Raw genomic sequence first — 13,914 nt, forward strand, 5'->3', positions numbered from 1 at the left:
AACAACGGGGCCTTATCTTAAAAATGTTTGAGTATAGCATACAAAAAGATACCCAAATTTGCAGAAAGTTTGAAGGAGCAGATGCGAGCCATGATTGCCCTGTCTGTCTCAATGAGTTTTGACTCAGTTGACAGTTTGATAGTTCTCTTAATGTTTGGGAAACCTGAACTCTTGCATAAATATACAAGAAGAGAATTATCCAGATTTGCAGTAGTGCTTCTTAAAAATAATTGTGGTTTTTATGGAAGTCCAGAAGGAAAGAAAGAGAAATACAAATGTATGAGCCCTTCATCACTTCACCATGTATTGTTAAGGGTGGTTCTTGTTGTTAAGGAAAGGGTGGCAGAGGAGACAGGGTTGTAAAACACCGTTTTATGAGATAGCAGAAAACTGAGTATAATTTGATAATATCAACTCAGTAGATCTTTTAATTAAGTGCCTTATCAAACAGTTCATGGGGCTGACCAGGTCAAGTAATGTTGGAGTTGGATTGTCCGGTTTGCTGCCATGAGTCTGGAGTATTGAGATTAAGATATGCTGTTCAAAAGCCTGCTCTGTCAGCGCTATTGTTGTCCAGATGAGTTGTGAGACTGTCCTTAGAGGTATTCAGTGCTGTGGTTAGACAAGGCTCTGAGCAACTGCATCTCATATTCAAGTTAGCAAACAAGGTGTCTTACTGATGTCACAGATCTATGTAGCAGCATCACTCCTTGAGCTCACAGAGAACATCCAAACTGTCCTTACAGTTGCAAAATTCCAGTTGGTTTTGATAATTCAGCATTATGGGCCTCTAGGCATATCCATCATGAGACAGTGCTATTTCTCTGAAGGGCAGTACCCACATCTGCTGCTAGTGGTTTTGAACATGGATGTGGTGCAGGTGGCAGTTTCGGCTTCAGAACCTTTGTGCATGCTGGGATCTGCTCAAAAGTCTCAGATTCTTTTCCATCACTACCTTTTGAAATGACATTAAAACCTAGGACACACTGACAGTAACATGGCATCATATGATCAGTGTGTTGCTCAGAGGAGGAGCATCAGAGACCATTTCATGCTCCTTTGGTCTTATGACCAGGGAAGCCAGGTCATAAACCTGATATCAAATAAGAACAGTCCTGCTATCCAAAAGCCATGTCTGTGTTGGGATTTTTGAGGGCTGATGAGATTTCAGCCAGTCTAGGTGAGGGAGTGTTGCAATGCTACCTTTGTGCCACTTCCATAGAGCATAAGAGCAAATGGTACATAGCCTGTCTCAAAGAATGGTTATGGGTGACTAACTTTTGTTTGTGAGCCTGCAGTTTCAACTGAGATACAAAATTGGCTGACAGATGCCTGTAATTGCACCAAATAAAGTACGATGTTTCCTGTTCTAATAGGGACCTTGTAGTTATACCCAAATAGTAAAAGTAGATTCCTACTCTCAGCATTTTTATTTTCCAGAGACGCTGTTCTTTTTACTTCTGCTTAAGGAATTACAGCATAACTCAGTTTCCTCTGTTGCTTATAGTTTCTGACTAGAAATCTACCAAAAAATAAAAACTAAAAAAGGTCTAGTTTGTGTTGTCAGTGTAAAGAAAGTATGCAATAATTGATTTAACAGCATCTGTTATAAAATGTTTGGTAGATAAATACAATCTTTAAGGTCATGCTTTAAGACTTGGACTTTGTTTAATCTTTTGTTTAAATGAGGAGCAGTAATATGTCATGGTGTCCAGGTGACTGAAGGTTAAGACAACTCTTATTTTCCCTAGGTGGTTGTGATGGCTCACAATGCAAAACAGTGATCTCCAGGAAGCAAGCAAGATAGCATCCAGGGTGCTTACAGTTAACCCATCTTTGCCTGAACTAGAAAACTATTAATGAAAATTACATCGCAAAATTAAAGCATTAGAAGAGATCAGTACTGGAAACTGTTGCTTCAGGGAAAGGTAAGATTTTGCGTTCATTATCTAGTGATTAAGGATTTAGGTGGAATTTTTCTGTTAGAATGATAGTGAATTTTATGTATGAATGCATTTCTTTATTGAATACATGTGGCAACTATTACAGTTTTTTAGTAAATAGTTAAGTCTTTTGTATAGGTGAAAAATATAAAACGTGTATTGGAATTTGGAAGCTCATGTATATGGAGTTCTTACGGAACAGGATTCTGTGCATGAATTTAATTTAGCATTTAGCAATGACAGGTTTGGGCTTCTTACTGCCTCACTTTACATATGAATTACAAAGCTGTATTAAGACCATCACATGGTGCCATAAGAATGTGCACATACCCTACTACAAGTATTTATGGACTCTGTCTTAATGTTAGTGAAAGCTGGCAAACTATTACCAGGAGTTGAAGAAACTTGTGGGTTTAAACTAATCAGATACAGTGCAAGTGTTTCGCTAAAGCCTTCCTGGGACTGAAATTCCTTACAGAAAACGGTTGGCTATATTTGGTTGTATGTGTTTGAAAACAGATGAATAAGTATTTTCCATGTGTACTAAATAAGTATCTGAAATAGCTGCAATTGCTACCATGCTTTTATATCTCAAGGGACCTGGGGAAATACACAGAGCAACATGAGTACAAATTCATCGATGTCCTTCTCTTGAACAAAACAAAACCTTTTTTTCCTACTAACAAAGGTTGGATGCGTGTATTAAGCTGCAGTTAGTCCTCCTGGCTATATAAAAATAAGAATTCTTGGGGCAATTAATTTTGCCCTGTAATTGGCTGTAAGTCATGCCAAATTACATTGTTAGCAGTATTTCTCCTGGAGTACTGGCTTCCATAATGTCCCAATTCTACTCCACTGAAGAGTGAAATATTTTCTTTTACTTTTAAAGAGCAGTACTATAAAGGCTCTTGACAGGACCACGGACTTTTCAATCTGAGTAGTTATTTTTATGTTCTTTACTGATTGCTTAATTACAGATTTTTCTCTGACTTTTCAATCTGAGTAGTTATTTTTATGGTTTTTGCTGTTTGCTTAAATACAGATTTTTCTGTTTCAGCTTCTCTAGATTTTTGTATGATGGTTTTCAGTACATTGGGACAATTATTATAATACCATTTGTTATTCAGTGCCTATTTTATTTTAATGTAGTCTTTTTTTAATATCCAAGACCATGCAGATCAAAACAAATAGAATGGTGTATTTATGCTGTAGAGCACAGACATCTGTAAATGTGTGGCGTATATTCTAGATTTATATGACCATTATGAAGATGGTGATTTTCATTGCCTAAAGATAAGCTGTTCTGTGCAGCTGGGTTGTGTTACATGCATGCTGATGGGAAAAAGGCTCCGTATGGCTAAGTCTGTAAGTTCAGTTTGACTTGTGGTATGGCTCTAGGACACACCTCCACAGCAGCGTGTGCACTTTCAACCTGGGGTACCATTGGAACGTGCTGAAATTCGTGTGTCAGTCACTGAAGGGTGTAAGGGAGACATCTAACCCATTTAAAATAAGGCAGCCACAGGAGTCTAGCGCACAGTCACTAGGGCTGTAGATACAAGATTGAGCACGTATCGTTGCACCACGTGAGCCAGGATGGAATGAGTGGTGACTCTGGTCTGGAAAAGTACAGCTATATGTAATTACAGACTCTAAGCTGGAAAATGAGAGCACTGTTTCCTAGACTACCTTGCGACTAATTCTAGGACTTCCTACATCCCAGTTAAGCAAACTCAGAAAATACTAGATTTGACCACTTCTGGAGTAGTTTACCTGTTTTACTGTGCCTTGAAACAAGTGATGATACTAAAGTTTCTCCTTCACAAAGCGGGTTTAAGAAGATACTACCTCTCAGCGATTAAACTAATGACTTCTGAGTGAGAACAGTATCTCATGGCAGCAGGCTTCCCACTCCAATGAATACAAATTTGGCATATTAGCAGGTGTCTTGTAAATGTCCTTGAACTCAGAGTTGGAAATACATGAATATGCAAACATATTCATGGGCTTTTATTTTCTAAAATGGAGATGAGACCAACTGATGTGATGTGCTCATGTGAAATCTCTTGTCTTTTACAGTTTAGAAAAATTCCAGGGCAAGGAGGAAATTATTTAGGTCCATTTAGCTAGAACAGTGATGGGTTTTAATTACACTGGTAGCACATCAGAAAAATTAGCAGTACTAAAGTTTGATTAATCTTTCCATAGGTTCTCTCAGGTTTTGGAGGGTGGCATTGCTGGCATCAGCAAGAGAAAGCTAGGGGAGGTCATATCTGTTGCTACTCATAACTGCCTTATTTCCTCTTTATTTATTTTAATGCTGCACTATAAACTTATGCTCTTTGATTTATTAGATCTTATGATATTTTAATATAAATTTTCCAGGTCTAAATTGAACTCTTGTCAGTTCTGTGCATTTGGCTTTTGGAAGTAATGAATTAAAACTGTTTAGACTCACAAAGGCATGTGACAAGCTATCTGGCAGTAATCTAGGAATGCAATTAAACGTGTTTAATTATGCACTTTGGTTGCTAGGTTAGAGTTTCAAAATTTTGCAAGGTCGAGACCTGACAGGACATAAAACCTCAACCATTTTATTTTATTTTAGTGCTTTGACTTCATGTTTTGAAGTTTGAGAACCTCCATTGTTTCTTCACTTGTTTCATTGTGAAGCTTGTGTTACCTACGAAGGTCCTGATTTTTACTTAAGTTCTGATGGCAAGCATTGGTTTATTGAGTGTCAAACAAAAGTGCAGATGCCAGTAGCTATAGGTTCAGTAAGTTGTTCTCCATTTCGATCTCCCTTTTTGGAGAGACTTAAGCTCTGCAAAAGAGTCCAATTCTCTAGTTACCTAATCTCTCTCTCTCTCTCTCTCTCTCTCTATATATATATATATATACACACACGTGGATCTTAGTACTTCACAAGCTGGTGGATGCGATATTTAAAATGGGTTGGACTGACGCAGGGGAATATGTGAGTGCCATGTGCCCAAGAATTGAGATGGAGCATGGATAGACCAATAGATAGACCAATAGTTTTTTTTAAAAAAACAGCAAAACAAAACAAAACAACAAACCCAACAAAATTCACAACACCAACCCCAACACACAAAACCAAAAATCAACAACAACCAGAAAAGGAAGAACTATAAATAGATTTGTTTTGTTATTTTTAGAGATTCCTGCTGATTGCATAAAAATCACTGGACTTAAAAGGTCATACTACCAGTGCTCAGTATCTTTCAGACATTTGTGTTAATCTAGTGCAGAGATCCAAACGAAGACTGACACTTGGAATCTGGGGGAGGCAGTATCATTTTTTCCTAATTAAAAATATCAGTGTTCTAGCTTGAAATCTGTTCTGGGAAACAGATCAGCATCATTCATCATGTTGTTGCCAACAGTATTTCTATTGACTTGAATAAAGTAATAACATTTTAGGGCTGATAAGCATCATTTAATATTGCCTGAGTGGTTTTTGTTTTTCTTTTCTTCTTAAGGTACCATAGTAGTTCATGAAAGGAGTTTGTTAATATTAATCCCAGAAGAGTTCTTCAGACTCTTTATAGATATAAGGTGTCTGAGTGTTTAAATAATTTTGGTTTTGCTTGTGTTTTTACTTCCTTAAAAAGAGGAAGGGGGAAAAAAGAAAAATAAAAAGTGGGAGACCTGCATCTGGTATTAAAGAAAATATTTTTTGTTCAGGAGTGTGCATAGCATGGAAGATATCACAAGATAGGCAGCAGTTCTTATTGAAACAGCAAATACTTAAAAAAAAATATCATAAGATGAACAACAAAATCACAGAAAGTATGCTATTATTTCCAAAGTAAATATTTTACCAAATAGGGTTTTGATACAAGGAACAGGATGTGATACATACCCAGTACATTTTAAACACATTTAAAACTTCCTGACTTTGCCCTTGCTTATATTTAGATTAAGCTTAAATGGTTCCACTCATTGCTGTTTTACTTTGATTAAAACAGATAACATTACCCCCATGTAGGTGAAAGATTTTGGGGCCTTTTCTTGTATGTGTTCCTCCATACAGTAGAATAAAGGAAAGGCTTTCATTCTCCATTCCCCCCATAGAGAAATGAGCTAAAAAGTCCAAAGATACAGATACACGACTTTCTCTCAGTGCTTATGTGCTATTTTGGGATGTGTGCTGACCTACTTTCTATGTTTCCAGAAAGTAAGCTGAAAAATTTTAGCTCAGGTTGCAGAAAGATTTGGATTTATTTTTCAGTGGATTTTTGTACATCCTTTCAGATAGATACACACACACGTTGGCTAATGTGGGAGTTAATGTACACTAGCAAATCAAGATTGCCCATTTTGGTGCAATTTCAACAATAACAGCAGCAGAGATCTGCTGCTAGACACCTGCCTTTAGAGGATTTGATAGGAATGCATTTACAATCTAGTGGTGCTGTTATTCAGAGTTACATGATGAAACAGTAAGCTTTCAGTTCCCAATTTTGAATAAATTTGGTACCTAAGTAGAAAAATCCAAAATTGCTGTAAGAATCTCATCATTGTATTTTTTTTTCCAGTTTCTTCAGCACTGTCATAGAGACTGGAAGATAAAACCCCTTTGAAGCATTTACATAGAGCATCTCTTTATTCAGCATCTCTTTATTCAGCACCCTGACCATCAAAGAATGTTCAGCCCATTAGTTTGCCATCCCTGATTAAAATAATGATACAATGAAATTGGGAATTGTATGAAAAAATTATGAGAGAACAAATAATGAGAGATGAAGACCTGCTTCTGCCCTCTGCTTAGGGCACAAAAAAGTCATTAGTCCCAGCAACACTGCACTGACACGTGGGCTTTTCCCACCAGAGCAGCCTTGCTGGTCCTTTTTAGTTTATTTTGCTTCACTCACAATGACCGTAGTGCAGAAGGTCTTGATGTGGCATTTCTTTCATCTCACCTGTATGAGCATACAAAGTTTAAGAATGTCTAAGTCTCAGTGAAAGTCTGCAATTAAAGGAAAAGGCAATTTCCCTTGTCCTCAGAGGAGATGAATTCCACCTCGCAGAGCTACCTATCTCTCTCTTCACCACCACTACCATCACCCCCCCACCACCACCCAGGTGGAGTTTAGACTTTGGCAACTTAAGTTTTGAACATCTGCAGCTAGGTGAGAGAAAACCAGTCCCTTTTCTTTGCATATATCACAGCTAGAGTAGGGAATTTTGTTGATTTTTCAGTACTGATGTTTTACTGGGAAAGGCTGGACAGTGTAAATGAGGCCTTCAAAATATCACAGATGGCAGGTCTGTATCTTCCTATGACTGACATACAGCTTCTTATTTCTCTGGAAAGTATTATGACCTACCTAAGCTAACCTGTGGATATGTCATATGTACGTTTTTCTAAGATTTGATACTTCTTTTTTTAAAAAAATTACATTGTATAGCAGAAAGACTGTATACAGTACTTGTAAAAAATCTGGCTCTCAAATCTTCATTTATAGTTGATACTTGAGGTTTTAGCTCTGTGTGAGAGTTAAGAATTCTGTAGATTCAAAGCTTTTTTCTAGTTTTTTAAGCATTTGGATGATGTAAAATTTTCACTTATTAAGTATCCTCTGCATTCCTACTGCTTTACAGGGTATCCCAGGTTGGTGGGGTATTAGTAAATAATGAAGGTGAATCAGTATTACAGCATGATAGTCATGTGTGAATTGCCTGGTTAAGCACTGATGGTACAACAAAGCATATTTTTAATGCTGCTACATGGAAGGTAATACGAGCACATGTTGTAGGGTTACAAATACAAAACTCTTTAGGGTAGTAACTTGAAGGAAAGCCCAAGGGATAATTTAAGAAGCTTGTTTAGCTTGTCTGTCAGTGTGATGCTAAAATACTGTGCTAGTAAAGTATTTTATCCAGCGCCTTGCTATTTCCACTTAACAATTGAAGTATAAATAAAGGAGATAGTTCGAAAAAGAGGCCTGTGGAATTTTTCAAGGTCTGGGAGGGAAAAAAAACCAACAAAACTTTTATACTGTGAGGCCTCAAGATTTCAGTCATGTAAATTAGAACAGAAATTTGCAAGATTAATTGATCATCATCTACAGATTCTTGTAGACTGGAATTTCTCAGCTTTATAAAGGCACCTGGAAGGTGAAGCTGAACTAGTTTCATCCAAACTCAGATTTTCTCACAAGAAGGAAATATTAACATTGGAATAGATGAGTTGTACCATCTTCTACTAAGAAAGGAGGAATATTGCTATCACAGTGGGACAGGCACTGCCAAAAGCTAACTTTAACCTTGCTATATTATATGTATTATATAATTCAGTATAGCTAGTGGAGAGGCAGAGGTTATTCCTAGCCCTGAATCAGTGGCTCTGTCCGTTGACTGTGAAAGAGGTACAGGAGTCTCAGCTTCCAGGCTGAAACTAGGCTTTGTGATTTAATTCCTCAAGACTCCAGTACTTTCCAAAAGCCTATCTTCAGCTAGCAGGAAAACTGCATCCTTCTGTATACAGTTGGTCCAGATGACCCTCGTTTATACTTACCTCTTTTGATGCTCCTGTGCTGTATTCTTTCCCGTGCAAGCAGATGTGCCCTGCTTGTTACACTTGAGAAGCATATGTGGGAATCTCCATTACTCCTGAAATGTGATCTGAACTTCACCCATTTCTCTGTGTACTTCCAATCTGTGTAGGAACCAAGGGGATCTCAGGTTATTTAGGTCCCCTTGGAACCCTCTATTAGTTTCCACCCTCCCCAAAAGTATTTATTACATTTACACACTATGCTGAAAAAGCTGTTTCTCTAATACACCACTGTTTTGAGTCAAGACTTGGAAGCATAGCCCCAAATAATTTTCTCGACCAAAGAAAGATAGAAATGATATGACTAGCAGTGTAAAGCGCCATGAGTAGGTCTGATCCTTGCTATCATACTTCTTCACTTCCACAGGTGAATGTTGTTCTCAGATGCAGGGTCACTTTATCAGCTAGATTTATAGTGCTAACATGACAATGTTAGTGCTTAACTATGAAAAATGTAAGGGTAATGATTCCTAACGCAAATTGATTGAAGTACTTAGTGATACGAGTCCTCCTGAAAATAACTAGTTTCTATAGTATTAGCACTTTTTCTTGGACGTTTGCATAATTACAGAAGGGTTCAGGAATGTATTTGTCATCTTTGCCTGTCCTAGAGACTGGTAACAGCTTGACTTCCCACAGATAAGCCAGATCATGGTATTCTGTGCTATCACAGGCATCAGTTCTTGAAATTCCTCTTGAAACTAATCTGAAATGTCAGGATAGTTATGTGAGCCGTGTGAGGATACTGCAACAGGGCTGCACAGTCTTTGTTCGAGTATCTTTGAATCTAGATTAATTTCAGGATTATCGTCCTGAGTCCAGATGAAAAACTTACTGCTCCTCAATATTTTGCTGCTCATCTTAGTTTGGGGGTTATAAAGCCTGCAGCTGAACTTGCAAGAAGCAGGTGGACGATGGTGTTCATGCACCTCCCTGACCCTGGAATGAATTACTAGAAGAGTTCAGTGGGAGTCTCGCTATGTTTTGGGAGCGTTGCGGGATTTATCTCCCTTTGGCAAGCTTTTTTCTCTCTAACTAAGCTCTTAATTGACTTTGTGTAAAATAAATTCCTCAGTTCTGAAGCCCTATATGGAGATAGCAGTAGAAGACAGTAAGGAGTGGAAGGGTGTTTCCTTTTCTTGAGGGAGCTGATACAAGAGTTGATTAACATTCACAGTCAGTGGGCAGGCAGGTGCCAAAATATGTACTTGCTGCAGTGAGTGTCTGACTTAAACTAGGTTATTGTGCACTTTCATTTAACACTAACACTAAATTTTTCTCAGTTGTTTTCGTAAGTGTTACTAGTCAGAATAAGGTTGTGTCGTCTTAGTTTAAATTTTACCAGTTGCACAGCTGACACTCAGAAAAGTAAATGTGTTTCTGTTCTGGTTTTGCAGGAGTGATCTTTCCTTACTTTGATTGCACACAGTAATATGTGTGTGTATATATATACATGGTATTTATCTGGTGAGCCTTGGGCCACTGCAGCTGTGTGCAGGGACGCACTTTCAGCAACATGATCCCTAAAGGGAGCAGATTTCAAACACATGATGTCTTTTGTCATTCAGCCTGTATTACAGCACTTGCAAAGGGGGCAGAACTATTCTCTTCTGCCAATACTGTTTTGAATGCATCTACTGTCATTCTTGCAAATTAACTGTTGTCGAATTAGTCTAAAATTGTAGTTAACTCTGGCCAGTACATAGTTGCAAAGAATCTTGTCCAAATTTTAAAATGTTTTTCTAATTCATTCTTGTTTTGCTTGTACTAATAATAAGCGTGGCCACTGAGTATCCTGATCTTGAATAATCAATACACATCTGTACAGTTCTATTAGCCACATTTTATTTTTGTTTTTTAAAAAAATATATATAATGCACAGGCACAGTCCCTTAAATCTAGCATTGGTATGCAGGCTATATAAATTGTGTCAGGTTTGTAGCAGTGTAAAACAGTACAATGTTTTTCCATTCCTGTCCAGGAACAGTATTAAGGCAGGATTTGGATGCCATCTTATCATGCAGTTTATGCCTTAACAAGTCAGAGGAAAATAATCCGTAAAATCGGGAGCTTTTAATATCATCGTTTAAAAAGGTGGTGCTTTTTAACTGGTTAGGTTCTTACACTTCTTCAGGAAACAAGGTGGAGGAAAGAGAACCCCAAAATACCTCTGACTTAAGCAAGTTGGTGCAGAGAATCTCATTCTTCCTTTCATGTTTTGTGTTTTTTTCCCCTCTTTTCAGTCTTTAAGCACTTGGAGTTCTTCACTTACCTTAAAGCTTGCTTTAGGGGTCAGCCCCTGCTTGTGCTTGCTGTTTGAGGCAGCGCTGTGGGTCAGTTACTTGCTGTTGGCCACTGCTTCCTGTGGTTTAGACCCTGAGTTTCCTCACATTCTTTCCTTTTCACTGTTATTTTACGTGTATACTGGCTGTCATCTTTTATCTCTGAGTATGGGGAAAAAAATTACATTTAATATTATTTAATGTTGAGATAGCTGTTCCTTTCCTTGCTTTCTGTCTTTTTTTTTTTCCATGACAATGTAAGAGGAGCTCCAGTCTGCTTCTAAATCCACATTCATGAACTTGTGTAGAAAAACTTTCCCTCAGCTGTTCTCATTTCTCCCAGGCAGTGCTTTGCTTACTGCAGGTGGGAGAGGGACAGGGGGAGAAGAGATGGGCGCAGAGCGGGAGAGAAACTGTTTATTTGCAATATGGAGTTAGATTCGGGAGCACAGGCAAAGCATGAGTAACCAGTTCGACTAATTCAAGTGCAGTTGATAAGAGAGGTGACAGACCTCTGTTCCAAGTCTGTACACAGAAAAATGCTTATTTTATGAAAGAAGTATGCTACTGTATTGCAGTGTTAGATGCAGCAAGTGGGTGTTATTAATACTGTTCAAATGCAAAATGATTATTTATAATAAAAGTACAGAAATTTAACATTGTACAATTAAACATGTACAAAACAGGTCTGGGGTATTTGTGTCCATATCTGGAAGTTTTAAAGATAATTTACACATCTGTGCTTTACAGTGCTGTAGCAATGTCATGTTTGTTCTTGTATGCTACCGACTTCTGTAGCAGAAGCTGAAACTCATGTCTTTGAGGTTCTGCCTCAGTCGGGCATTCAGAGTAGCTGGTAAAGTTGTGTTCTGTTGTTTCTAGAGCTCTGGCCTCAGGTGGAAAACCTTCATTTTCCTATTGATTGGTCTTGCACTTGGGACAGTTTTATAAGTAGTCCGGAGGAAGCTGAAATACAGCCAAAGGATATAGAGAGCAAAATGAGTATTTCCCTAATATGAGATAGAGAATAAAATTAAGTCAAAGTGTATATAAATCTGTATGTTACACTTCCAATGAAAGGGGATGCACTGAAAGCATGCCAGACAAATTTAAACCTATTTCCATGTGCCAGACATCAAGAATATGCATGTGGTTCTGACTCCCCTGTGAGTGTGATAGTTGGGAAGGAGGATGATTTGCTGACTGATGGAGGTGGAATGCATTTGTCATCTTAGATCAAGATTTCAGATGCTTTTGTAAAGACTGCTTTTGTCTCTGTGGAAACCGGAAGGATAGGCTCACACCTTGCAGTTTGTGTGCTTCTTTGGCCAAACATTGCTTTAATAGATACCTTTATGATCACTAGATGACACTGAGAGCACTAATTTAGAGAATCAGTTGAACAAAACTAGGTTATGTTTCTATTACTGTTAGGGATCCATCTATATTTATTGTGTTGTTACTGGAACTCCAAAATTATAGCTAAATGTGGCTTTTCTATTCAGCACAACATGCCACGCATGAAAATGAAGTGGGCTTTTCGGGAGAATATGGAGGAGTTGGAAAGCTACAGGCTCAGCATATAATCAAGCATACTGTGAGCTGATACCAAACAATAAAAAATTCTATGCTTCAATTCCTTTAATAGTAGTTATAAGTACCCTTATTTCTGAAAACAGTATGATTTGTGCGTCTGAATTTAGGTAGGCCTGAGTACACATGTAAGATCCATCTGTCTGGAGACTTAGGCAAAATATAGGTACTTTACGTATTTGTCTTAAATGAAAAACTAAGATGTAAACGATACCTGGCCTTTTGGACTACTACATTTCTGAAAGTGAGCAGGTGTCAATGTTGAGGATCTAGGGGACAGTTTGCCCCAACACAAGGGTACAGGTGAAGCTTAGAGCAATAGGAACCGGGGCAGTAGTGCTTTCTGCTGTTCTGGAACCCACTCTTACTAGAGGCAGCCCAGTTCTCCCACCCTTGAGAACAGAAGATCATATCCTTGGGAGGCTCAAAAGATACATATTTTTTTTTTTAATCCCCAAACCACAAGCAAGTTAGAGCTCCTGGTCTGGATCACATCCTTTGAATCAGAACTTAAATGATGCTGGAGAGAAGGCAGTCTTGATCCCTAAGATTTGAGCACATAGATTTCACTCAGATGTGAACTGAAGTGGAAGTAAAATGATCTGAATCTCACCCTTAGTAACAGATGACACAAAATGTTCATTATGTGGATGTAGGAGTACTATCCAGACTCAGAACAGGAGACACCTATTAAAAGAGTTAAATATTGTTACTGGATTCTAAGGCTGGTGATAGTTGTTACCTTCTTTTTGTTTGTGTGGGTAGCAATATAAAACTTAGCAGGTACTAGCTCAGGGGTTGGAGATCACATCGTGTATCAGGTTGTAACACAGAGCCTGTTAAAACCTAAGGCATGAATATTCAGGGAGGATGTGAGGAAGTTAAGTGACCATGCATTAAGTAGAGCCTGACATTATAGGAAGATGTGGAGCATAGGAAAAGTTGAGAAATCAAATCTTCACAAGAGGACAGAATTTTCTCTCCTCCTTTCTTTTCAGTGTGGTATTTATTTAAAAATATTTTCTGGAACACTGTTCCTGGTTGGGTTGTTTTTGTTGCATTTTTTTTGTGTGTGTGTGTGTCTTGCAATGTAGGAAAGACATGTGAAACCTAATTCAGGTCTGTCCCATTACATTGCATAGGAGAGGTTTGCTGAAGGGTGAGATAAGTTTGGGCTGCTTTTCTTTTTTCCTCTTCATTAACAAAATTCCATGTAACATAAGCAATCCAGAGTCTTGAGCAAGGGACTATTTCTGCCACAGGGCAGCCCGATCTATCATCTCATCCAGCACTGGATCAATGCAACTTTAATATATTGGATTTTTTTAAAGTCTGTATGTTATTAATAGGCCACAGATATATATATTTGCCCATCCATTAAAAACAGAATTTTCATTATCCTTTAATTTTCATGATAAGGAAAGGAAGAAGACTGGATTTCCTAAATGTCTGTGATCACTTTGGACAGTGGCCTCACTTAACAGCAAGTGTAGAATAAACTCTTCGTAGCTGA

The 13,914-nt window shown here is 38.0% G+C and overlaps 1 protein-coding gene across 1 annotated transcript in view; it reads left to right on the plus strand.

Moving 5' to 3' along the window:
• The first annotated feature begins 1,763 nt into the window (after positions 1-1,763).
• FRY (FRY microtubule binding protein) overlaps positions 1,764-13,914 on the plus strand; it is a 217,736-nt gene continuing 205,585 nt past the window's right edge. The window contains exon 1 of the mRNA XM_037377269.1: positions 1,764-1,928. The gene's annotated coding sequence lies outside the window, so the exon portion shown is untranslated. The remainder of the gene's footprint in view (positions 1,929-13,914) is intronic.

Source organism: Falco rusticolus, chromosome 2 (genome assembly GCF_015220075.1).
Source record: "Falco rusticolus isolate bFalRus1 chromosome 2, bFalRus1.pri, whole genome shotgun sequence".
In the NCBI taxonomy this organism is placed as follows: Eukaryota; Metazoa; Chordata; class Aves; order Falconiformes; family Falconidae; genus Falco; species Falco rusticolus.